The sequence below is a fragment of the Capricornis sumatraensis genome, chromosome 4 (genome assembly GCF_032405125.1).
Source record: "Capricornis sumatraensis isolate serow.1 chromosome 4, serow.2, whole genome shotgun sequence".
Taxonomy (NCBI): domain Eukaryota; kingdom Metazoa; phylum Chordata; class Mammalia; order Artiodactyla; family Bovidae; genus Capricornis; species Capricornis sumatraensis.
Genome location: NC_091072.1, coordinates 53,101,543 through 53,128,563, shown reverse-complemented (window position 1 = coordinate 53,128,563; position 27,021 = coordinate 53,101,543).

Sequence of the window (27,021 nt, the reverse complement as noted above, 5' to 3'; positions counted from 1 at the left end):
ATGTTGCAGTCTTCAAGAGAAGACTCTACACATGGACATCACCAGATGGTCAATACCGAAATCAGATTGATTATATTACTTGCAGCAAAAGAGGGAGCAGCTCTCTACAGTCAGCAAAAACAAGACTGGGAGCTGACTATGGCACAGATCATGAACTCCTTATTGCCAAATTCAGACATAAATTGAAGAAAGTAAGGAAAACCACTAGACCAGTAATGTATGACCTAAACCAAAGCCCTTACGACTATACAGTTGACGTGACAAATAGATTCAAGGGATTGGATCTGACAAAGTACCTGAAGAACTATGGATGGAATTTCATGACATTGTACAGGAGGCAGGGATCAAACCATCCCCAAGGAAAAGAAATGCAAAAAGGCAAAATGGCTGTCTGAGGAGGCCTCACAAATAGCTGAGAATAGAAGAGAAGGGAAAGGCAAAGGAGAAAAGGAAAGATATACACATTTGAATGCAAAGTTCCAAAGAATAGCAAGGAGAGATAAGAAAGCCTTTGTTGGTGATCAATGCAAAGAAATAGAGGAAGACATTAGAATGCAAAAGACTAGAGAACTCATCAAGAAAATTAGAGATACCAAGGGAACATTTCATGCAAGATGGGCACAGTGAAGAACAGATATGGTATGGACCTAACAGAAGCAGAAGATATTAAGAGGTGGCAAGAATACACAGAAGAACTATATAAAAAATATCTACAAGACCCAGATAATCACAATGGTGTGATCATTCACCCAGAGCCAGACGTCCTGGAATGCAAAGTCAAGGGGGCCTTAGAAGCATCACTATGAACAAAGCTAGTGGAGGTGATGCTCAATTGCAGTTGAGCTGTTTCAAATTCTGAAAGATGATGCTTTGAAAGTGCTGCACTCAATATGCCAGTAAATTTGGAAAATTGAGCAGTGGCCAAGGGCTGGAAAAGGTCAGCTTTCATTCCACTTCCAAAGAAAGGCAATGCCAAAGAATGCTCAAACTACCAAACAATTGCACTCATCTCACAGGCTAGTAAAGTAATGCTCAAAATTCTTCAAGCCAGGTTTCAACAGTATGTGATCCATGAACTTCCAGATATTCAAGCTGGGTTAGAAAAGGCAGAGGAACCAGAGATCAAATTGCCAACATCTGTTGGATCATCAAAAAAGCAAGAGAGTTCCAGAAAAATATCTACTTCTGCTTTACTGACTGCGCTAAAGCCTTTGACCGTGTGGATCACAACAAACTCTGGAAAATTCTTAAAGTGATGGGAATACTGGACCACCTGACCTGCCTCTTGAGAAATCTGAATTCAGGTCAGGAAGCAACAGTTAGAACTAGACATGGAACAACAGACAGGTTCCAAATCAGGAAAGGAGTACATCAAGGCTGTATGTTGTCACCCTGCTTATTTAACTTATATGCATAGTACATCATGAGAAATGCTTGGCTGGATGAAGCACAAGCTGGAATCAAGATTGCCAGGAGAAAAATCAATAACCTCAGATATGCAGATGACACCACCCTTATGGTAAAAAGCGAAGGAGAACTAAAGAGTCTCTTGATGAAAGTGAGAAAGGAGAAGGAAAAAGTTGGCTTAAAACTCAACATTCAGAAAAGTAAGATCATGGCATCTGGTCCCATCACTTCATGGCAAATAGATGGGGAAACAATTGAAATAGTGAAAAACTTCATTCTGGGGGGCTCCAAAATCACTGCAGATAGTAACTGTGGCCATGAATTTAAAGATACTTGTTGCTTGAAGAAAAGTTATGACCAAACCAGACAGCATATTAAAAAGCAGAGACATTACTTTTCCAACAAATGTCCATCTAGTCAAAATTATAGTTTTTCCAGTAGTCATGCATGGATGTGTGAATTGGAACATAAAGAAAGCTGAGCACTGAAGAATTGATGCATTTGAACTGTAGTGTTAGAGGAGCTTCTTGAGAGTCCCTTGGACTGCAAGGAGATTCAATCAGTTCATCCTAAAGGAAATTAGTCCTGAGTATTCATTGGAAGGACTGATGCTGAAGTTGAAACTCCAATACTTTGGCCACCTGATATGAAGAGCTGACTCATTTGAAAATACCTTGATACTGAGAAAGATTGAAGGTGGGAGGAGAAGGGGACAACAGAGAATGAGAAGGCTGGATGGCATCACCACCTCAATGGACATGAGTCTGAGCAAACTCCAGGAATTGGCAATTGACAGGGAAGCCTGGTATGCTGCGGTTCATGGGATCACAAGGAGTCGGACATGACTGAGCGACTGAACTGAACTGAGTCCTTCAATTAGGTATATTTTGCTGTAAAAACATGAAGTTTTGCCTTTCTTTTACAATAAACTAGCCAAAAAAGTTTTAGATGAGGCTGCTAGGCAAAATAATCTACAGTAGTTTAAACATAAATGTATATCAGAAGTCTTTGGATTTGTTAGGAGGCTAGTCTGAAACAACATATATAGATCTTTTGAGTACTTATGCTAAATATCCACCCTGCAATGCTGACAATGATAATAATGATTTTACTGATGATGTACAATTATAATATTTTAAGCATTCAGAACCTTAATTTTCAACATTAGAAGAAAGTAACAGAACTAGTTTAAAGTGAAATGTTTAAAGCTGCATACTTTGATAGGGTTTAAGGAACTACTTATTGTATCAGGCATTTATGATTATGCATCTACTGAGTAGGTCATAGAAGGTGTTATACCCAGAGTGCTGATTGCAGATGATAATTACATTAATCACTCTTACTTTTACAAATATAATTCCCTGCCACACTCATTGAAATAAAAGGTCAGATATTTTCTACTATAAAATTCATCCATGCAAGAAATCTGAGAGGAAAAATATAGCCAATTAAAGATATAAAGACGAAAGCAATGAATCTCCATTCACATAAAAACAGCCACAATTAATGTCTGTTGTGCATTCTGGTTTTCTCTGTTATGCTTTGTTTTTGATTAATGAGATATAAAGAGTTATATTCATACTGTATAAAGAATTTAGTATACTTTTAAAAACCATCATAAGCATTTTATATATTACAGTATTTTAAATGAATATGAATATCAATTTTTAGAGTTGTATGAGATTACATTAAGAGGATGTTTATCCACTTGGTATTACTAAATATTTTTATGTTGCCTCCAATCTTTCATTTGTATAAATAACACTGGAAGACATGTACTTAATTCCCTTCTATACTTATTTTTTTGGCTTAGAAGAATTCTGTAAAAATAGGTCAAAAGAACTGCCTTCCAAAATATTTATATTTAAATTATAATCAGTAAAATACTAGAAAGCATTTTTCTAATAATATGTAGGAAAACTATTGAATTTTTATGCCATTTTTTATCAAATATTTTAGGCATATATGCATTACATGAAAAATAAAACACCCTTGCCATTTCTAAGAATTATACTTATTGTTTCTATTTTCAGTTCTGACCATACTCTTGACCAGAGCTTCCAAATTATTGCTAGAGGTACATATGGGTTATTGTGCCAAAAGATCACATTCTGGCTTAAGAAAACCTGAGTTGAAAATGTGAGTGTGATTGTATCACACAGAAACTTGGCCAAATTGCAAAACACCTTGAGTTACAGGGTTTGTTCATTTGTTGACAAAGTAGTGCTAACATTAGCTATATTAAAAGATAATGTGAGGATTAAAATAGACCTTTATAAGAGACTGGGCTGTAAATGTTCAGCAAGTGGTTACTAGTGACTTTCCTTTAAGACTTCACCTTCCAATGAAGCAGGTGAGGGCTCCAGCTCTGGTGGGGAAGGTAAGAACCCACATCCCCCATGGCCAAAAACACCCAGAACATAACAGAAGCAGTATTATAACAAATTCAATAAAAACCTTAAAAATGGTCCATGTGCACTCTCTTACCACTTGCCATGTCTGGGCTTGAATATTGATTCACAAGGTTGACTGGAAACCCCACAAGGTTTGACTGGGTCCCTGAATGTCTGTGTCAAGTAGAACTCTTTCTTTCTCTGATTCCAGTTGCCATTTAGTTGAGTGATAACCCTAAACTGCAGGATTTATCTGTTACACTTTTAAGGTTTATTTATACCTATAAAGAAACTGGTATTAGAAATGGTGTTCAGTTCAGCCACTCAGCTGTGTCTGACTGTTTGCACCCCCATTGACTGCAGGACACCAGGCTTCCCTGCCCTACACCAACTACCAGAGCTTGCTCAAGGTCATGGTCATCTCAACAGTGATGCCATCCATCCATCTCATCCTCTGTTGTCCCCTTCTCCTCCTACCTTCAATCTTTCTCCGCATCAGGGTCTTTGCTAAGGAGTCAGTTCTTCCCATCAAGGCTGAAGTATTGAGTTTCAGCTCCAGCATCAGTCCTTCCAGTGAATATTCAGGACTGATTTCCATTAGGATGGACTGGTTGGATCTCCTTGCAGTCCAAGGGACTCTCAAGAGTCTTCTCCAATACCACAGTTCAAAAGCATCAATTCTTCAGCACTCAGCTTTGTTTACAGTCCAACTCTCACATCCATACATGACTACTGGAAAAACCATAGCTTTGACTAGATGGACCTTTGTTGGCAAAGTAATGTCTCTGCTTTTTATATGCTGTCTAGGTTTGTCATAGTTTTCTTCCAAGGAGCAAGTGTCTTAATATCATGGCTGCAGTCACCATCTGCAGTGATTTGGAGACCCAAAAAATAAAGTTTCCCCCACAGTCAGTCTCTCCCATCAGGGAGCTTCCATAAGCCAATGAAAACCACAATCACAGAAAACTAACCAAACTGATCATGTGGACCACAGCCTTGTCTAATTCAGTGAAACAATGAGGCATGCCGTGTAGGGCCACCCAAGACGGACAGATCATGGTGGAGAGTTCTGACAAAATGTGGCCCACTGGAGAAGGGAATGGCAAACCACTTCAGTATTCTTGCCTTGAGAATCGCATGAACAGTATGAAAAGGCAAAAAAATATGACACTGAACGATAAACTCCCCTGGTTGGTAGGCACCCAATATGCTACTGGAAAAGACTGGAGAAATAACTCCAGAAAGAATGAAGAGATGAAGCCAAAGTGAAAACAAAGCCAGCTGCGGATGTGTCTGGTGATGAAATTCAAGTCTGATGCTGTAAAGAGCAATACTGCATAGAAACCTGGAATGTCAGGTCCATGAATTGAGGCAAATTGGAAGTGGCCAAATAGGAGATGGCAAGAGTGAACATTGACATTTTAGGACTCAGTGAACTAAAATGGACTGGAATGGGTGAATTTAACTCAGATGACCATTCGATCTACTATTGTGGGCAAGAATCCCTTAGAAGAAATGGAGTAGCCCTCATAGGCAACAAAAGAGTCCGAAATGCAGTACTTGGATGCAATCTCAAAAACGACAGAATGATCTCTGTTCATTTCCAAGGCAAACCATTCAATATCATGGTAATCCAAGTCTATGCCCCGACCAGTAATGCTGAAGAAGTTGAACAGTTCTATGAAGACCTATAAGACCTTTTAGAACTAGCACCCCCCAAAAAGGAAATGATGTACTATCATTTAAAAGACAAAAAGCACAAAACTAAAGTGGCACTGGCATAGTGGTTGCATAGTGGGAAAGCTGTTGCTCCCTGTTACAGGGACAAAATGTTATATTAAACTGTCACACATAATGATTTGGAAAGGACACAACCAACCCCTTGCCATAGCTCTTAGAAGAAACAATGAAAATAGGAGACTCACTTTAGCAAGCATTAGATTGCAAGAGATCAAGCCCTGGTCAGTTTGCAAATTCAGCAAATCTTGAATGTTGCAGGTGGCTACTCAGAAATTCAGCTGAAAAAAGTTTGCCATCTTCTATCTTCTATACATGGTTTCCCCCACTCCAGTACTCTTGCCTGGAAAATCCCATGGACGGAGGAGCCTGGAAGGCTGCAGTCCATGGGGTTGCTGAGGGTCGGACACGACTGAACGACTTCACTTTCACTTTTCACTTTCATGCATTGGAGAAGGAAATGGCAACCCACTCCAGTGTTCTTGCATGGAGAATCCCAGGGACGGGGGAGCCTGGTGGGCTGCCTTCTATGGGGTCACACAGAGTCGGACACGACTGAAGCGACTTAGCAGCAGCAGCAGCAGCATACATGGTTTCCATTTTCCCTGGATCTTGACAAGTTGCTGAGAAGGGAAGAGAGAAAGTACACTGCATATGGGAGCTGGTCCCCTATCTAGGGGATGCGTCCAGAAGTGGGATAAGACACTTCGACCAGCATTGGTCCGCAGTCAGTCAGATACCTCTTCCCTCAATTCTGTGAGCTGTAAAATCAAGTTCTCAGCTGGACAGTTGCTTTCCAGAAAAAACTTTACTCCAACAAAAGAGAATCAACATTTTTTGCTGGACAGATAGCTAATTCCACTATTGCCATTAGCCTAAGCCTTAGTATCTCAGAATTTCTCTATTACACAGATACTGCTTACTTTAAACAATAGGTTTGGGTTTGGTTGCTCAGTCGTGCCCAGCGCATGTGACCCCATGGACTGTAGCCCACCAGGCTCCTCTGTCCATGGGATTTCCCAGGCAAGAATATTGGAGTGGGTCGCTGTTTCCTTCTCCAGGGGAACTTCCCAACCCAGGGATTGAACTCAGGTCTCCTGCACTTCAGGCACTCTTTACTGACTGAGCCACCAGGAAAGTTGCAATTTATATCCAACTATATAAAATCTATATTGGAATTTTTATCACCTAGTCAGTAATAGAGGGTAATAATCACAACAACAGCCGGTCTATCCTAGCATACTAGTACCAGTGTTGAAGGGAACAGGCTCATGCGCCAGTGTCAATGGGACTTGCTTCTGTTTGGTAAAGGGAGCTCAGGTTCCTGGTTCCCAATCCCCAGCTCCTCCTCTGTGGCTGTATCTGGTTCACTCGTTGACTTTGGTTGCGATTCTCCTGGCTATGCTGTCCTTCTCAGCCCTCAGGGATCTCACAGCCTGTTCATGCTGGGCTTTGCATCTTCTGCTCTTGAGTAGTCCCCTATAGTTGGTACTGTCAATGGGCTTTTCCCAAACATCTATACTCAGATCTGTTCAGGATTTTATAATCAGACTTGATGATAGCAATAAACAGAAGGTCTAAGTGTAGGATGTATAAAGGAAACTAGGTTTTTAAAGTATGAGTTTTCCATGAACTTAAGAATCCTCTTTCAAATTTTTCAAAGAAATGGTCCTTCTATTGGAGAAAAAAAAATTAAACTCCATTAGGTGCTGTTGCTTTGACAAATTTAATAGTCATAGGCCCACAGACAGGAGGCAGCTGCTCATGTACTTGAAATACACAGCTGGTGTGCCAGAACTGACATCTTCCTTTTTTGCTACCCTTGGCTTCATTAACCTTCAGAATGCCTTTCATCCCTCTGTCTTAAACTAATTTTATTACTCCCTTAAGAGTCTGGCATGAGCAACAGAACATGAGCTATGTCTGTAATTGTGTTAACCAATTAGGTTATTTAATGGAGGCCTAAAGTTTACCCCAAATTTTAGATATGTATGGAGGTAAAAATTGGAGCATTTCATCTTAGCTACTGTGATACAGTCTCCCAATGTATCTTTTTCCTCATGTTCAGATACATTTTGTTCAATCTGCATGAAGTATATTGCCATGATTCCTAATGATGATATATATTTGAGCTTTCCTAAAAGCACAGTGGTGGAGAAGGCAATGGCACCCCACTCCAGTACTCTTGCCTGGAAAACCCCATGGACAGAGGAGCCTGGTAGGCAGCAGTTCATGGGGTCGCCGAGAGTCGGACACGACTGAGCGACTTCACTTTCACTTTTCACTGTCATGCATTGGAGAAGGAAATGGCAACCCACTTCGGTGTTCTTGCCTGGGGAATCCCAGGGACGGGGGAGCCTGGTGGGCTGCCATCTTTGGGGTCGCACAGAGTCGGACACGACTGAAGCAACTTAGCAGCAGCAGCAGCAGCAAAAGCACATTGGAAAAATGGAGTGGAGTCTCTCCTCCACAACATTAATACTGTATTATCAAGGCTTAAAAATATGACTTAATTTAGTAACATTTTATATTTACAAATATGGTCAACTATTTACCCTATGCACATAAGAATATGGTAGAGAACTAGTTAGGAAGAAAAATATCATATAGTACTGAAAAACCTCTGAGTACTCCAACTCTTTATTTATTCTGTTCAATGAAATTCTATTCCTAATCCTTGCTCCCAAGTACTTTTTCTAGCTATCCTGAAAATTCCTCTTTCCCCCCAGTTTTATTTGCATAGTGAATATATCTCAATGGTAGTCAATTTAATGTATCATGAAATGGAATTCAATCAACAGGCTTGATCTTTAAGCAAACTTTACTTATGCATGGAGGAATTGCTTTGTGGGTGTCTGTCTCTCTCTGTCACTATTTGGCAGCAGATTACAAGGTATTTTGGTTAAGAATGTGAGGTTTGTTCACTTTTTGGGGGGGATAATTTTCATAATTATCCCGACCCAGGGATCGAACCCAGGTCTCCCACATCGTGGGCAGATGCTTTAACCTCTGCGCCACCAGGGAAGCCCATATCTATCTATATCTACATCTATATCTCACTGAAAGTGGGTCAGGAAACATCTTTCAATATGAAGATCACAAACAACTTTATCCCTTTTCCTAACAATAGAAGCATGCATTAGAATAGCTGGGAACTTTAAAAAATTATTTTAATTTTTCCTTTCATTATTTCTTTTAGTTATATTAATTTCTTACATTTTATTATTTTTTGTTTTTTTATACTTTTGCCCTACATTTCATGCTCATAGCACTTTCCACTGTAGCAACAGTTAATATTTTCACTTTCTACCAAAAAAAAAAAAAAATGTTCCTTTTGTGACAGATACACATACTTCTGGGATAGACTACTGTAACCAATGAGTGCTCAGCTTCGTCAGCCAAGAAGGTCATTTTAATTCATAAGGCTTGTCATTTATCAGAAAGTAATCTATACCTCCTGATTCTGTCTTTTTCTATCATATTATTATTATTTCTTTGTAGGCATTCAGATCTAGTAGTGCCAATCTAGGAACCGAACTTACATATAGCTGGATTAAGTCATCTGTTGATGGTATGATTTCTGGGATGAACAGGGCCCAGGGGCCATAAAATATACTTCTCCCTCCTGCTTACTGGTGCCTGAAGGTAATTCCCCTAGAGTGTCATTATTTTCACTTATGGTTTCTTGGTCTCTGTTAACATGGAAACAGCCCTGGAAGCAGAGAGATATTTATTTTGTACGTATATGTATGATATTTTAGTATCTTTTTATGCCTGGGTTTCATTCTTTAAGAATTAAGACTTTGAGGGGACTGGGAAGGTTTAGAGCAATTAAATATCATAACACTGCTATGTTTCAACAAACTTATGTGCTGAAGTTTAGGATCTTGTTTCCTAGTGACTTATAATTTTATATATATATAACTAGTCATTGTACCCACTGGCCACTAAATAACATAATTTAATTGAATGCAGAGAGAATTCCAGTAGGAAGCAAAAGCATTTTGCCGTTTCCTTAAGCTGGAAAGCAAGCATTACATTCAGATGCTAAATTGTGACAGACGTTTCTAGTGGCATATGGCTCTTTGGAAGGCTTCCCTGTTTGGGAAACTGGCAGTTCTGAAGTCACCTCTGGTTGGTCACATGGCTAGCTTGCTGATGGACTGTCTAAAGCTTCCAGCAGACCTTCAGAATCATCAAAACAAATTTGATTCACATTGAATCTTTGGTGTCACTCTGAGCAATGGAGTTACTTCCTTCTATCAGAACAAAAGTGCCTAAAAGCTTAGTGTGAGACCTAGCTGAATATTTTTCTTTTTAAATATCAGAGCCCTCCTCCCCAATTTCCATTAAGCATCAGATATCCAAATAGTCTTCCCTTACATGGAGGTATCAAGACAGATTTCTGAACTCAGCTGGTAATAATTGGGCTGAAAACTACTTCCCTCCTGAATCATCTCATAGAAGAGCCTAAATAAACCTTTCTACTTCAGTCCAATTCACTTCAAGAGAAGAGCTTTTCACAGCTGTGTGGCTCATGAGGCCCTGGGGACTCAAATGCACAGTATGTTCAATTTCTCTGTGCAAAATCCATCTGAAACAGAAAATTCTGGAAGTCTAACAAGTCTTAATGATGTAAGATGTTTCTCAGAGGGTAATTTGTAAGCAGGTCAACATCCTTACCTTTGGAAACAAATGATGTCAATTCTCATTTGTGCCAAATGTTTATTTCATCATTTGCTTTAATATTTTGCTATAGTATTAAATCAGTGAATAGGGTAGCAGCACACACAAGAGTGTGGCAAATTTGTATTATTACAGATTACAAATATATGTAAGATTTGGGGATTTTTCCTTTTTAGAAGAAAAATATACTTTTTTTTAAAATATGCGTTTTCTCCCCTTAGAAGTTTAAAGAGCTCAGTAGTCCAAAGATAATTGCAAGTCACTAGCTCAGAACTTGTTGGTAAATTTTAGGCTAGATAAGTATTTGTGAATCAAGAGGTTCCAGTGGAAAGAGTTCCTCTGAAACCTCAGAAAGAATGAGTCTTTTTCTGGCTTTGTCACAATGTAAATTAACAATTTTGAATGAGTTCCATAACTTCATTGGACCTCTGTTTATTCATCTGTCAGTTGGGTGTTAAAGTTATTAACTCAGATTTCTTGGAAGGCTAAAATAAGATTAAAGAAGTAAAGATACTTTAATTTGTTAAATGTCATTATATTAAATGTACGTTATATATATTATATATCATTAACAAATCACTTTTGATTATTTAATCAGTACATGACTAGTCCTAAACCTAGTTATGCCTCTCAGTCAGACCTCATCTGGATCTAGTCTATGCATTAAAAAAAAGCATACCAAAATCTGCAATCAGAAAACCTGAGCTCTAGTTTCCAAAAGATTGACTTCCAGCCATGAGGCTTTATTCTTCTGAGCCTCAGTTTCTATCTCAAAAAAAGTATCATAATAATAGCACTTGTCTCCCAGGGGTATTATAAGGAATGAATGAGTTTTTGAGTTGGTGCATAAGCATATATACATTCAATATATTTAGTAATTTATGAAGTGTTAGTCTAATCATCATAATTATAAAACCACTTAAACTTTTATTAAAGTACCCACTCCTCACAATGCATTTCATGACATCATGGTGAGAGTATAATAGATATAAATCAACAAGAGCAGCTGAAAACAAAATTCAGCCTCCAGACAACAATATAGTGTATTTCATTCTCTGGCAATGTTTTTAGTTTTCATTGTATTTTAAGCTTCTGAGTTTGAAAAATCAGAGCTAGTTTACATGAAATTTCTAAAGTACCCTGATCTTGAATAGCAGATGAGGCAATGGCATGCCACTCCATAGGTTTTATGCTTAAAATTCCATTCTGTAGAATAACAGTTCCAAAAAACCCACTTGAAATCAGTTGTTATATTCAAAGGGATGATTTTCATTTGAAGCACGTTGCTTAAATACTACCTCTGAGTACGAGACAGATTGTAGATTAAAATTTTTAACCCTTCTATGGACAAATGCACATAAGAAAATATCTCTAAGTTTTCAGATTAACTGTAAATCTTCAGTGGTTTACACATATGTTTAGCCATCCACATCCAGAAAATTTCGAGTTGTTTTTCTACAAGGTCAAGCTTAATGCTGGGTTTTAATGTAAATACTCTTTTTACAGCTTTATTAAGAAAGCGAGAAAGTAAACAAGACGCATCAATGACAATAAATGACAGAAGAAAAAATAGTTAACTTTGTTCTCCACATTTTCCAATACCTCTATTTCCTGCCAGCGATCAAGTCCCTCTATTTTCTTGCCTCAAAGAATTTTACAGAACTGAAAACAGCATCATTTTAGAAGGAACTTTTTTTGTCCCTGATAGAAGTGTATACTTAGCCTAACAAGGAAGAGGGGCGAGGAGAGCTTCGGGCACATGGAAAATAATTCCCTTATCCTGCAGGCCACAGTGGAGAGGCGTGCCTGCGCGCAGTGCACAGGCCCCAGGGTTCAGTGGGGATGACCGTACTTGCAGCTGAAGAGGCAGAAGGCCAGGCTTGGGAAGGTCAGACCTTGGCAGAGATGTCAGGGCCAAGTCTTAAAAGGTACTTTCTGCTACTGATGGCACATTTTCATCAAGACTCCTATGCTTTTACAGTTCCTAAAAGGACACAGAACAAAAAAAGGAAAACCCACCACCAGAAGCAACCTATTTTATACATAAATACTTCATCAATACATCAATATACAATATATATTACAGAATATATACTTCTTCTCTTAAGAATTTGGGCTTTATATGTACATCTAAATGTATAGATACAAATATATTAATAAAGTATATTCAAATAATATATTTTGGAAGATGATTGGGAGATAACTCACTGTTCTAAAAACTGGTCAAAAAAAGAATCAAATACTTTTATTCTGAATATCTTGTCTGGAGATGACTTGGACATGAAGATTTTGTTAAGTCCCTTGGTGATGCTGTTATGTAACCAAAGTTGAGAACTATAATTCTGGATATAACTGTGAGTTTACATGATACCATGAAGGACAGAGGAAGATGGCAAATGACATCATGAAGATGAAATTAGAAAAATCCTAAATGTAAGATGCTCTACAATCACGTTTCTAAGTGTGGCCTGCACAGCTCTGGCACTAGATAGGAGGAAGCTTGTTGGAAATACAGACTCTCAGGCCTCGACCTAGACCTACTGACTCAGAATCTGCATTTTAACATGATTCTCATTTTATTCATAGGCACATTAATATATGTTCATGTGAATATAGCTCATACAAGCTAACTGTTGAAAAAGCACTTGCTCATTTAGAAATAACTGGGAAAATTTGAACTGAGTGATGATATTAAGAAATCTGAGACATTGTAAAGTCTTATAAAAATAGAGAACATTTATCTTTCAGTGATACATGATAAGTTATTAATGGATTAAAGGTGATGAAGTTTAGGATTTGCATCAGAATAGTTCATAAGGAGAGGAGTAAAACAGGGTATAGATGAAGATTAGACATACTGGTAATGGGAGGTTCATAACACTGTTCTCTTTGATTCCTAGTATTGCTTGAAGTTTTCCATTATAGTAAGTTTCTTTTATAAAGGATATTAAATGACGGCTCACATTCTACAACAAAAGTTTTTGACTTAAGAATTCTAGTTAAGTTTGTTTCCCTCCAAAATCTGTGCTTGTACTTCGTCCCATCTCCATAATACTCAAATGCCTGGCAGAACTGCTTCACACTCATTCCGGGTATACAAAGTGCGAAGCATTGTATTATGCTTTAGACTTTTACAGGAAGTCACAAGAAAGGGAAAAGAGAAAAATAAACATAAATACCATAATAATAATAATATAATAATGTAAGTAGAGTCCTAGAACAGGTAAGAGGAAATATTTTGGCCATGGACATACACGTTTCAGAGAAGGAAAGGCACTTGGGAGGTTTCTCATTTGAGGGTGGGTAGGTATTACTTCAGTATTCTTGCCTTGAGAACCTCATGAACAGTATGGAAAGGCAAAAAGATAGGACACTGAAAGATGAACTCCACAGATCAGTAGGTGCCTAATATGCTACTGGAGATCAGTGGAGAAAAAAAATTCCAAAAAGAATGAAGATACAGACCCAAAGCAAAAACAACACCCAGTTGTGGATGTGACTGGTGATGGAAGCAAGGTCCAATGTTGTAAAGAGCAAATATTGCATGGGAACCTGGAATGTTAGGTCTATGAATCAAGGCAAATTGGAAGTGGTCGAACCGGAGATGGCAAGAGTGAACGTCGCCAGTACTTTGGCCACCTGCCGCGAAGAACTGACTCATTTGAAATGACTCTGATGCTGAGAAAGATTGAGGGCAAGAGGAGAAGGGGACAACAGAGGATGAGATGGTTGGATGGCATCACCGACTCAATGGACATGAGTTTGAGTAATCTCCAGGAAGTGGTAATTGACAGGGAGGCCTGGCATGCTGCAGTGCATGGGATCACAAGGAGTCAGACATGGCTGAGTGACTGAACTGAACTGAGGTATGATTTCCTAGATTACGGGATCAGTATGGACAGAAACAGGAAACTGTGAAAAAGCCTGGAATACTCCTAGATGGTAATAACCTAGTATGGAAGGAAAAAGGAACATGGCGGTGAAATGCTTATAGATGATCATGAAGTGATGGGAGCCCGGAGAGAACAGTAGATTTCAACTGCCTTACCCAGCACGCTAACTCAGGCTTCAGCACACTGCGCAGTACCTAGTAAAAGGATGGACGGCTGGATCCTGAGGTGGATTAGGAGCCAAGAGATATGTTCAGTGTTGGTGACATGATTGTAGTTTTGGAAAAAATAGGAATGGCAACAGTGTAGACCAGAGTCTAGACGCATAAACAGCTGAAGAGTAGAACAGAGGGGTGCTCTAACAGGTTAAGGGCTAAAGATAAAGAGGCAGCAGTAGGGATGAGTGGACATCAGTTTTTAAAGATATTTCTGAATGGGAATTAGCAGGACATGGTGACTGGATGGGACTGTGACCAAAAGGAAATGGTAATTGATGACTTTGTTTTAACATGTAAGACGGGATTTACAATACACTTTACTGCAGCAAAGGAAAAGTACAAAAGCTTTTCCTTGAAAAAGGACTGATAAATTCTGTTCTGAACAAGTTAAGTCTGAGATGCCTGAGGTCAGCATTGGAATGATAAATCTGGAGCTATCTAAGGACTTCAGAAAACTTGCGTGGGAGGCCTTTGCATATAAAACAAATCATAATACTGAAAAGGTGATAGCTAAATTTCATTGAATTCTTTAGAGCTAGGCACTCAATATATTTCATTTGGATGACAACTGAAGTCACAGGGGTGGATAGAAAATAAACCACTGAAGGAGAGAGGAAAAAGGAACTAAGACAGGACCTAGAATTGAAAATTCCTTGTCCCTAACTGCAATCACCATCATGATTCCTTTCCCATTTCATGCTTGCAAAACACTAGTTGTCTCCTTTCCCTACAGTCTCAGATCCCTCACTCTGCTTTTTCTCTGAGACTATAATCCCTCTAGACTATTGCCTCTTAACTTAATTGGGTTTCTTAGACCCATCTTTTTAGCAATGGGCCTGAAAACTCCTAAGAATTCCTCCTTCCAGAATCCAAAGTGCATCATTTATTTTTTCCATTTCCAAATATTAAATGCTCACTATTATAACAAAATGTCTAAGCACCATGCGAGTTTATACCTCTATTTTATATTCAGCTATTTTAACAAGCCCTATTTAAATCCTTCCATGTGGGGCAGAAATACAGCAGAATTGAAATAAAGTCTCTGTTCTCATGAGGGGGAGATATTTATCATAAACATTAAGAATAAATAAGTGATGGTGGAAAGTGCTATGAAGAATCAAGCAGGATAGGGATATGGAAAGTGAAATAGGTGTGGTGTATAAAAAGAATGTATGTAGCAGCGTGTGAGTGTGTATACAATTCTACTTTGAAGAGGCTTGAAAGAGGAGAAAGAGGAGAAAGAGGCTTGAAAGCTTGAAAGAGGAGCCTCTTTCTGGCTGCCTCTTATACCCACCTACTAACTGTTGGACATGGAACAACAGACTGGTTCCAAATAGGAAAAGGAGTACCTCAAGGCTGCATATTGTCACCCTGCTTATTTAACTTCTGTGCAGAGTACATCATGAGAAACGCTGGGCTGGAAGAAGCACAAGCTGCAACCAAGATTGCTGGGAGAACTATCAATAACCTCAGATATGCAGATGACACCACCCTTATGGCAGAAACTGAAGAGGAACTAAAAAGCCTCTTGATGAAAGTGAAAGAGAGTGAAAAAGTTGGCTTAAAGCTCAACATTCAGAAAATGAAGATCATGGTATCTGGTCCCATCACTTCATGGGAAAGAGATGGGGAAACAGTGTCAGACTTTATTTTTGGGGGGCTCCAAAATCACTGCAGGTGATTGCAGCCATGAAATTAAAAGACACTTACTCCTTGGAAGGAAAGTTATGACCAACCTAGACAGCATATTAAAAAGCAGAGATATTACTTTGCCAACAAAGGTCCGTCTAGTCAAGACTATGGCTTTTCCAGTGGTCATGTATGGATGTGAGAGTTGGACTGTGAAGAAAGCTGAGTGCTGAAGAATTGATGCTTTTGAACTGTGGTGTTGGAGAAGACTCTTGAGAGTCCCTTGGACTGCAAGGAGATCCAACCAGTCCATCCTAAAGGAGACCAGTCCTGGGGGTTCATTGGAAGGACTAATGCTGAGGCCAATACTTTGGCCACCTCATGCAAAGAGTTGACTCATTGGAAAAGACTGTGATGCTGGGAGGGATTGGGGGCAGGAGGAGAAGGGGACAAGAGAGGATGAGATGGCTGGATGGCATCACTGACTCGATGCACATGAGTTTGGGTGAACTCTGGGAGTTGGTGATGGACAGGGAGGCCTGGTGTGCTGCGATTCATGGGGTCGCAAAGAGTTGGACATGACTGACCAACTGAACTGAAGTGTTCACATTATAAAATGTCCAAAGGGTATCTGGCACCACTTTCTCCATAATTTTGTCAATTTTAATAATTTGTGGATTCCTCTTTCACCATTATGCCTAACATTATCAAAATTCAATTTTAAAATCTACTTTTAGTCTGCAGAGTTCTGGGCCCCCACTATCAAGCATATGAGAGAAGTCTTTACCTGGTACTTCTGCAAGTTCCTCAAATAGAAATGCAAAATGATTCTTTTTCCTGATTCAACTTTCTTCTAGTTCCTTTTTAAATGACTACCAACATTTTCTGAGTCACTCAGGGTAAAGTCAAGTGCAATTCCCCTTCCTTGCATTACATTTACTTACATCAGTTTTTACATTTAAAAATTTTCTTCAGCTTCTCATCCAGTAACACCACTTACTCTTCATGTCTCTCTCTCTTTAGTTACTAAGTCGTGTCCAACTCTTGCAACCCCAAGGACTGTAGCTTGCCAGGCTCCTCTGTCCATGGGATTCTCCAGGCAACAATACTGGAGTGGGCTGCCATTTATGACAAAATACTACTCTGGGGCAGAGGTAGACTCCCATGCATGAAGGGTCTGGGGAGTCACATGAAATCACATTCCATTTATCCCATAAGCATCAGGGAGCCAGTGAAGGGTTTGGACAGGGCACAGTCCATTATATGTTATGCTGAGAATACTCCAGAGATAGTATTGACAGATTTAAGTTTGAGCATATGTATTATTTTCCAATTTCTCCTGCCGTTTCTGTTATTCTCATCATCAGGACTAACCATTGGTAAAAACTTTGCTACTGGCGTTCCATTAGTTCATCAAGATTCTGCTCTAAGTCCGCCCTCTTTATGAAAACTTTCTTAACAATCCTACATGGGGGAAAAAAAAAATCTCTTCCTCAAATGACTAACATTTTCAGATTTTGTTTTCTACCCTCGTGGTGGTTATGATTACTATTTTGTCTTATTTACTGATCTTTGTGTTTAATCTTCCAAACTAGGTTATCATTTCATTAGACACAGGATTATTTCATATTCTCTCAAACCTAATTCAGTATTATGTTCATATGAGAGAGTCAAAGGATATTAGTACATTGGAATAATATTTATAAACAATAGCAAATTAAAGATAGTTCAAACAAGAGTCATATATAAATATAATTATGTGAAATCTAAAATTAAAATTGTTATACTATTTAGACTTGTTCTAGATCAACTAACATTTCTACATGAGGTTCTCAAGAGAAAAATCACTATGCGGAGAAGTATTCACAGAATGTTTTTATTCCACGCTGGCGCTCCATCTTAAAATCTCAAAGCAATTCCCTAGTGAAACAGATTGGCACAGGTTAACTGGTTAGCCTTCTCGAAACAAAAACAGACAAACGAGGAGGGTATGCAAACGAGACAGAGCATTCCTGCCCCAAGTGGAGAGTAAGCCTCCGGGAGCCATTCTATTGCGGAGGTAATATGGGAGTGAAAGAGTGGAGGGGAGGCTGGGGAAGAGAGCAGAGGGAGGAAAGGAAGATATACAACAGAATAGCTCGGCTACTCAAGGGAGAAACAACTCCCTCTGTCCCTTTTTTTCTCATTATTCTTTTAGTAACTGCATTGAAAAAAGAGGGAAGAGAGATTGCCCTCACATACACTGAATTGTTTACCCCTTTATTTGCAAAGTTCAACCAGTTACCATAGGGGCCAATCAAATTTCAAGAGTTTGGTTCACAGCACTGATTGCCTTTCTTGGGGTTGTGAGCCAGGGATATGAGAGGAAGGGCTGCTCCTCTCAATTTGCCTCAGTGAACTCAGATTCTCCGCGTCCCCTTTCCTTTGGGGGCGGGGTGGGGCTTCAGTTCTCTCCTCCTGGCAGTTCTGGGTTTTCTAGGGTGAGACTCTTGACGGGTAATTTAGGAAGGCATTGGTCACGTGTCTAAATCTGTGTCCTTGTGGGCTTCACAGTGGCTGAGTGAGAGTTCAGGTCACAAAGTTCTCAGGTGAGTGTGAGGCTGAGCAGAGAGTGACTGCAGTGAGCCTAGTGTTGAAGATTTGAGGAAGTAAAGGGAGAAAGTAGTCTGGACTTGGCATTATTGCTAGCTTGTCATTCTAGTCTTCTTGGTGATGAGACAATCTGATTTTTTCTGGAAAAATATGATCAATATTCGACAGTGGTATCTCAAAGTTATGGATCAATTGTGTCAACTCTAGGCTTTGCTTTAATCTGGCTTCACAGAGCTAAGGAATACAGGTTAGTTACCTCGGACTCTACTGAAATATGTTATTTATTTATGTTTTCAGTTCTGATCCTCTTCCTAAATTTCTTAAACAGCAATTATACCAGCAAGTCTTTTACCAAAAGTGAATTTTATAAAGTTAATTGAAGTTTTACTGGGTAATCTTTCTCCTGTTTCTTTTTTCGTCTCTATTAGAAATTTACAGCATTTGTGGAGAAATATCAGCACTACAAGAAAGTAGAAGTATTTCCACACACTCTAATGTTGAACTAACCTGGCCCCTATTAGCCTTAGGTTCACTCAGAAGTCAAGCATCTGAGATACAGAAGACAAGAAAAGACAAGAAATGTATTTCCGAAGACAAAAATATAAGACTGCTTTTCTTCTTTCAAGAAGCAGCTACTGAAGAACCCTTAAATTCTCTCCAGTATCGTTGACCTTTAAAACTTCATTTCTTGGAAAAGAAAATGAAAGATGTCTGCTTTGCAAATTTAAGAAGACCATTTGGGGACGTGTGGGAGGTGAGTGACACACCAGGGCGTCTCTTACAGGCCTCAGTGCAGTGGGTTCCAAGCTCCACGAGGAAGGGAGTCCTTCCCTTCATTCTCCATCCAGATGGCTTCCTTTTTACGGATGAGAAAATCATTTCTGCTTTACCATTGGCTAACAGTAGAATTTGTTGTAACACATTACCTGCTCCAGGTAAGGTGGGAAGAAGAGATGCCTGTGACAGGCTCTCCTGAGACATCCCATTCAAAGCAGAGGCCCACGGAACACGGAGTAAACTGGATGTGTTGAGGGAACCATCTGTGATGGGAAATGGAAAGTACCAGCACCAGGCACGGCTCATGGGCTTCCTGAGAAATCTCATAGTCACAGCACTTACAAGAAGTTTTCTGATGTATAAAGAATGCATACAGCTCAATAGAAAAAACACAAGTCAATTTAAAAAATGAGAATATCTGAACAGACATTTTTTTCCAAAGAAGGCATACAGATGGCTGAGAGGTACATGAAAAGATGCTCAATATCACTAATCAAGGAAATACAAATTTAAAACCATAACATGATAATCAGACACGTGTCAGGCTAACTTTTACCCATCTGAATACACAAAAAGCAGTCTATGGTTTTAGAAGTGGATTAGGAATAATCATGGCAGAATCTAACACTCAAACAGCAGTCACATATGACAGGAAACCATTATCAAACTATCTTTCTATAATGATTATCTTAGGTTCTGGCTCAAGATGGTGAGGTAAAGAGGTCTCGAAGTCACCTCTTCCCATGGTTACACTAAACCTATGGAAAACTATCCTATGGGGCTGGGGAGAAAAATCTAAGAAATTCACAGAGCAAATCCATATCTGGCCAAAGAGAAAAAAGCTCAAATCCGTGGAAGTAGTTAGAAAAGGCTGAGACCTTAATCTCACCAAAAGCGCCACCACCCAGCATTGCCAGGCACAGTCAGGAAGGAACTTGAACCTGAAGCTTCTACCTGAGGACAAACGGGCTCATCACACATTAAGCATATCGACTTTTAGGACCGTCCCCTGAGAGGTGAACCCACAAAACAGCTAGCTTGTAAACCAATAGGGCTCATGCCCATGAGACTAATGGGGCTGTGGTGAATGAGAAACAATTTGTAAAGGGCTTCCATGGGACCTCACTGGCCCTAGGGCCCAGGACAGATGATGCTGTTTGAAAAGCGCCCAGATTGTATGAGAAAGAGGCTCATTTGTTATGTATGATGATGGATGTTTACTCGACTTGTTGTGGTGACTGTTTCACAATCACTTCACAGTATATCCATTTAATCATTATAGTTGCACACCAGAAACTAATTTAGCATTATGTCAATTATAACTCAATTTTAAAAAGCTGGGCCTGAGCAACACAGAGTAAATGCAGAGTCATCTACTGAGACAGAAACAACCTGGAAAGGAACGGGCAGGATGTGACTAAGGCTTCTTTTTTGAGATGCCCGCTAGACATCAAAAGTGGTAGGTAAATGAGGCCAAGCTTAAAGAGTAGGTCAGAGAGAGAGTTATAAGTTCTGGACCCGTTTTCTTTGTGATAACAGTTTAGATTCATGGGGTAAATGTTATCACCCAGGGACTGAGCACAATAAAGTATGTACAGACATCTCTTTAAAGGACTTTTGCTGTAAGAAAAGCTTTCAGAAAAGTAGCTGCCTACGCACATTCATAGAACACCTGTGGTGTGTGATGACCTGTACATAATCATATAGGTCTCAGGTGATGGGAAAAGCCATTATTTGAAATGTGGTAAAAAGCTTTTTCTCTTAAGGAATATAATATCCAAGGCCAGCATCCCCAGCTCTAGTTTTCATCCAATTACATCACAGTTTTCTAAACAAAATTAATAGTTTCCAGTTCAGAATGATCTCTGACAAGATTCTAAAACAACCTCTCTCAGTCGATTACTAAGATATCCATAAAGTCAGTTTTTTTTTTTTTAAAGATTCACAAATTTGGAAACCAAGACTGTCAGGAAACATAAAAGAATGTAAAAGGAATTAGCACAAATTATTACTTAAATTGAACTTCAGCAGCGAAAACTCACAGAGCACAGCTCAATTTTACTCCAAGAGTTCAAATTAAATATAAAATGGAGATCAAACTTGAGAATGCCATGAACAGACAGAACCATGTAAGTCACATAAGAAAAATGAAAATCTAGGTTATTTCATGAACATAAAGAAAACTTAGTTTAGGTTATTTCTTATAAATACCGCTGAAAATCATGAAAGAAATTGAAGTCACCTTCCCACAAAATGATATGAGATAATCACTGTGAACCAATCCCTTACTGTCTGGAAAACCCCCATTGTAATAACCAATCATTATAAATATCCAACAACTACCACATTTTCACTCTATAATCCATCCTGCAACTTCATGCCCCTGATTTTCACAGTTTTCATGTTTGGAGGCTCCCAGTTTACTAACTCTTCTTATATGTACCATAAACTCTTATTTCATACTATTTATTGATGTGGTCGTTTAAATTTTGCTATCTCTGGATTTTTTCTGACAATAGATAATTTAATAAAATATATTTCTTCTGATTTCTAGATAAAAATGGCATAATAAAAACAGATATTTACTTTTGCTCCCTCATGAATTCTTACTGAAACTACAGGATGGACTTTAAGACTTAAGACCAAAAGGAAGAGGAGAAGACAGCCCACACACGATTTTTAAAAAGATAATGTAAAGAGCAAAGAGTCAACTTACTCACTGGACTTCAGCATGCTGGCTCTTAAAGCAACTGCAGGGAAGGCTGAGAAACAAGATTATCTGTAGTATAGATTGGCCTAAGTATTGGCGGTACCTGGTGCTCTGACATAGCAGTGTTTGTGCCTTTATCCCATTCTCCACTTGGTGCAGTTGGATGCTTTTACTGCTTCCATCCTGTAAGAGAGAAGATTCATTCTCTGAAAACATTTAAACAGACATTCTTCAGACCAGGGAAAGTTAGGCACAGTTAAAGTTAGAAATACTGTACTAACAACAAGTGAATTAAATGAATATTTACATGCAGAATACTGAGTTCCCATCAACTGTCTACATGTGAGAACGAAAACTGGAAACTCTTAGATGAAAACTTAGGTGTAAATCTTCATAACTTTTTATTGAAGTGTAAAACTTCATAAATTCATAATTAGTTAGTGACTTCATAGGTATGACATCAAATATACAAGATCTGTTAAGTCTCTTTTTTGAATCATCTAGTTTACTGAGTTGACTTTTTTCCTAGGGCCTGTGCCTAGATTGTTATAGTTTCCACATTTTATTTATTCTTCACCTTTTTTCATTCTTAGCATTACTTCCTCTTATCATCATGCTACATCCTCCTATATATTCAAATGCAACCCAACCTTCTACCTCATGCAGTTTCTTCTTTAATCAAAACTATTTATTGATCACATGGTTTGTGTAATTCATTGTTCTATACTAGGAAATAACACCAATGAGTAAGATACTGTCTCTGCCTGCAAGAAGCATATAGCTTGTCAAGAAAGAATTAACTATGATAGGGTAAACAGTGAAGAAGAGGACAGCAACCAACATTCATGGACCACCTGTATCTGCTAGGCACATTTTGGGTTCCAGACAACCCTGTGAAATCAAGTTTTTTACCCTTACACTAGGAGAAGTGGAAGTTTAGAAAGATTAGATTACTTGATCACACAGCTAGCAACTCATCCCCCACAGTCTGTGTGAGCCCAGAGCTTCCCATTATACCGTGATGAGATGAAAATGTCACCTAACAAACCTGCCTCTTTCAATTCCCTACCATATTTTGTTCTATGTCATATATACGGCATTTGTCATGCACTGGATTAATGATTATTTCTTATATTTACTCAGAAAATAATTGCTTGAATGCCTGCAAACTTCTTGACATTGGACCAAGTGCTAAGAAATACAACATGACAAAATCCTTGCCTTCAAGACGCTCCCAGTCTAGTGTGAGAGGAAGACAGCTATAGTGACATTTACCAGTATATTGAGGATTCCGTTAGAGTGATGGTCCTGCTTTCAAATGTCAAAAGTCTCTGTCACCTCCTATCTCCTTACTGGTTCACCCTCTACAGAACCTAATCCTTCTTGGCATGGCTATGTTGGGGCTTCTTTGGAGAAGATTAGGTAGGGGTACCCAACTGTGCCTTAAGGTATCAGAGAAGGTGGGGGATTACTTTGTGGGGGATTATTTAAACAAAATTTTAAGAACTCAAGATAACAAGGGATGAAAGTGCATTCCAGGGAGAAACAGAATCATAGGTAAACACAGTTATGAGATGATAAGACATGAAATTCAGAATCTGCTCAGGGGAAGTGGTAAGAAATGGGACTGGAAACGTAATCACAATCATTATTCTGGGTAGCTTTAAGAAACTGATATCTTTGCCCCAACCAAGAACACTTACATCTGGAGCCTGGCAGGGCCAAGGGAGGGGGCTCAGTAAGGAGAAAAGATGCGGTACTGGATTTAAAAACAAGAAAATTCACCAGAGTGATTCTGATGAGCATTCATGATTGAGAATCAGTGCTGCAGGCAAAGGGCAAACAAGTAAATTTAGGAAACAGAAGGCATGACCACATTTGTGCTTAGGCAAAGCATTCTGACGACAGTGCAAAAAATAAACCGAAGGGTGTATAGTAGGAGATAACAGATGCAGTAAGAATTTGTTATAATAGTCCACACAAGAGATGATCAGCCCTTAACATGACTTTGCATGCCTTTGGCCTTTATGTTAAAGAGACTGCAAACATGTTATCTGATGGTTTCCTGTCACACAGGTTTCCCCAATGACTTTTTGACCAGTGCAGTGTAGATAACAGTAATATTTGTTGAATCAAAGCATTTCTTAATAAAACAAAGGTTAACACTGATGAAAAATAAAATAGAAATTATCTTTTGAAAAATGTATTTCATGGAACTTCCCTGTCAGTGCAGTGGTTAAGATTTCACCTTGCAATGCAAGGGGTGTGGGTCTGATCCCTGGTCAGGGAACTAGCTAAGCTCCCATATGCCTCGCAGCCAAAACATAAGATGGAAGCAATGTTGTAACAAACGCAATAAAGATCTTAAAAATGGTTCATGTCAAAAAGAAATCTTAAAAAAAAATTAAAGTGTCTTTCATGACCATAACACATAACATAATGCATTGGTCTTCCAAAAACCGTGAAAAAGGCATGCCAATACCAACAAGAGAATAAAGATGAATCTTTGGTCTACCTCTTTAAGGTATGCATTTTGGTTAGCTCCTCTTCTCTGATTACTAGTCACATAGTTGATATTATTTTATATTTAACTGGAAAAACTAAATCATGCTATATCATAAGCAATTTTTTCTACATCATGAAAAGTGCTTGATCACGCTTACTTAGAAGATCACATAATATGACATACTATAATTTACCAGTATTTTCTCAGTTTGTTGGACATTTAGATGGTTTCTAGTTTTTTACTATTGTAGGAGATGACCATATTTGACAAAATTTTTGCTTGAATTTCTGATTATTTCTTTAGATTGGATGTTAAGAAATGGATTTATTATAGAAAAGAGACTGTTTTGAAGTTGATAAATATTGCAAAATTTTTTTCCTTGGAGCTTTTCCAATGTCATTTCCTCCCAACCAAGTAAGTGATTTAATTCTTACCTACAACCTTGCCAGAATTACATATTTTCATATTTTTTTGCTAAGTGTTAAGGAATATAAAAGCAAGAAAACCCCAAATCCTTGCATGCTTTCATTATGCTCTCAGTCTATTGTGAGTGACAGGTTAAGGGACATACAAAAAAAAGGTACTGTGGACTTTTACAGAGTGATGCTTCTACTTTTGATATTTCCAAATTCTCCATCATTTCCCATTTCCTTGTAGTGGTCCATCTAGCTGTAGCACTGAAACTTTATATGCCTGAATATGTTTGGATTCATTTGAAGCAAAGAGTGGTAGGTGATAATACATTGCATTATTTTAATTTGTACTAATGTGATATACAATTTTGATCATTTTTAAACTGTGTATTCCACTTTTATAAATTATATGATATATACTTTGCAAATTATAAATGTACAAGAGTGGGACTTTTCTCTTGGATTTACATCAGGCAATTCATACTTTTTTATTCTCATTCTCAAGATATTTAAATGTATTAATATAGAACAGCCAATTGCATCATTATTTATTTAAAAATTATATCAGTACATCTTTACATAACCTGTCTCCTTTACATATTTTCTGCTTATATTATAAACATTTTGTATTGGATTTTTCAGAATTTTGCTTTTTAAACTTAATGGATAATTTTCTTAATTGTACTTATTTTCAGTGTACTAATTTAGGGTTTATTGATACTACTATTTAGGACTTTCCCTTTGCTACATGAAACTGAGTTTCTAATATTCACATTCCAGCTTCCTTAGTTGAACAGCTTTTCCATTTTATTAATTATGTATTTAAAGATTGTAATTTACATCTATTTTTAAAATCATGACATTTTCAAGTTCAGGGGAAAAAAGCATAGAGAATAACATGGCATGCCTACACATAATTATTATTTAGTTATGTCAGTTTTTTTATGTTGGAAATACTTGCTGTAGATAATTTTTAAGAAATAAAAGATGACTATTAGTTTGCTACAACTGCCTACCAAGGTACCCCAAACCAGGTGATTTAAGAACAGAAATTTATCATTTCACAGTTGTGATTAACATTTTATTAACTTTTTCCTAATATTATTTGGGACGCATGTGTTTATAATTTGAGAGTGTTCCATATTCATTCTGGATCATTGTGTATTTCACATATCTTCTCTTCATTAATGGCTTCTCTTAACTCTTCATTCATGGGGGTTGCTGTTGCTTTTTTTTCTTTTTTCTTTTCCCTGTGGGTATGTGGTACAAAAACCTTTCATTTTAATTAGGCAATATGAAACTTTAAAATGATTTGTGTTATTTGGGGCATTTTCTAAAAGAAAAAAAACCTTCTGTAGAAATTGTGTCAATTGGATTTAAAGCCTTGAAAACACTTGAAAAACTCAGCAATAAAAAGGACACATTTTGTGTGTACATGTGCACATGCATGTGTAAACACACCATGATGCACACAAATATTTGCTACAGGTCAGAATCCATTTTAATGAATTTTACATTTGGATAAGCAGTGATCTTGACTGTATTTTTTGAGTGATCCATTCTTTCCACGCTGATTGGTAATGTTATCTTATTTATACTTCAACTTTCTAAATGAATGAGGATCCATCTCTAGGCTCACTATTCTGGTTCTTTGCTGTATTTGTTGTCTTAATGTTTAAGACAACCAAATTTTCTTAATCACTAGGGCATTTTAACAGTAAATTTTGCTATTTGCAGGAAAAAAAATCATATTTTGTTGTTTTCCAAAATTACCTGAGCTGCCTCTGGTCTGTTATACATGTATATGCTTTCTTGAGTCAGCTTGCTCCTCCTGAAAACTCTTGCTAGAATGTTGATTGGAAAGTATTGGCTTTTTGATTATTTGAGGATGATTTGAGCTAACTAAGTTACTGAGATTTCCTAACCATTACACTTTATAATTTCCATTTACTTGGGTGTTCTTTTATGCTCCTCAATGTTTTAAAACTCTCCCCCATATTCTTGAATATATTGTCAGATTTATTTTTATGTAACATAGGATTCTGTGAATATTTTCTGTAGGT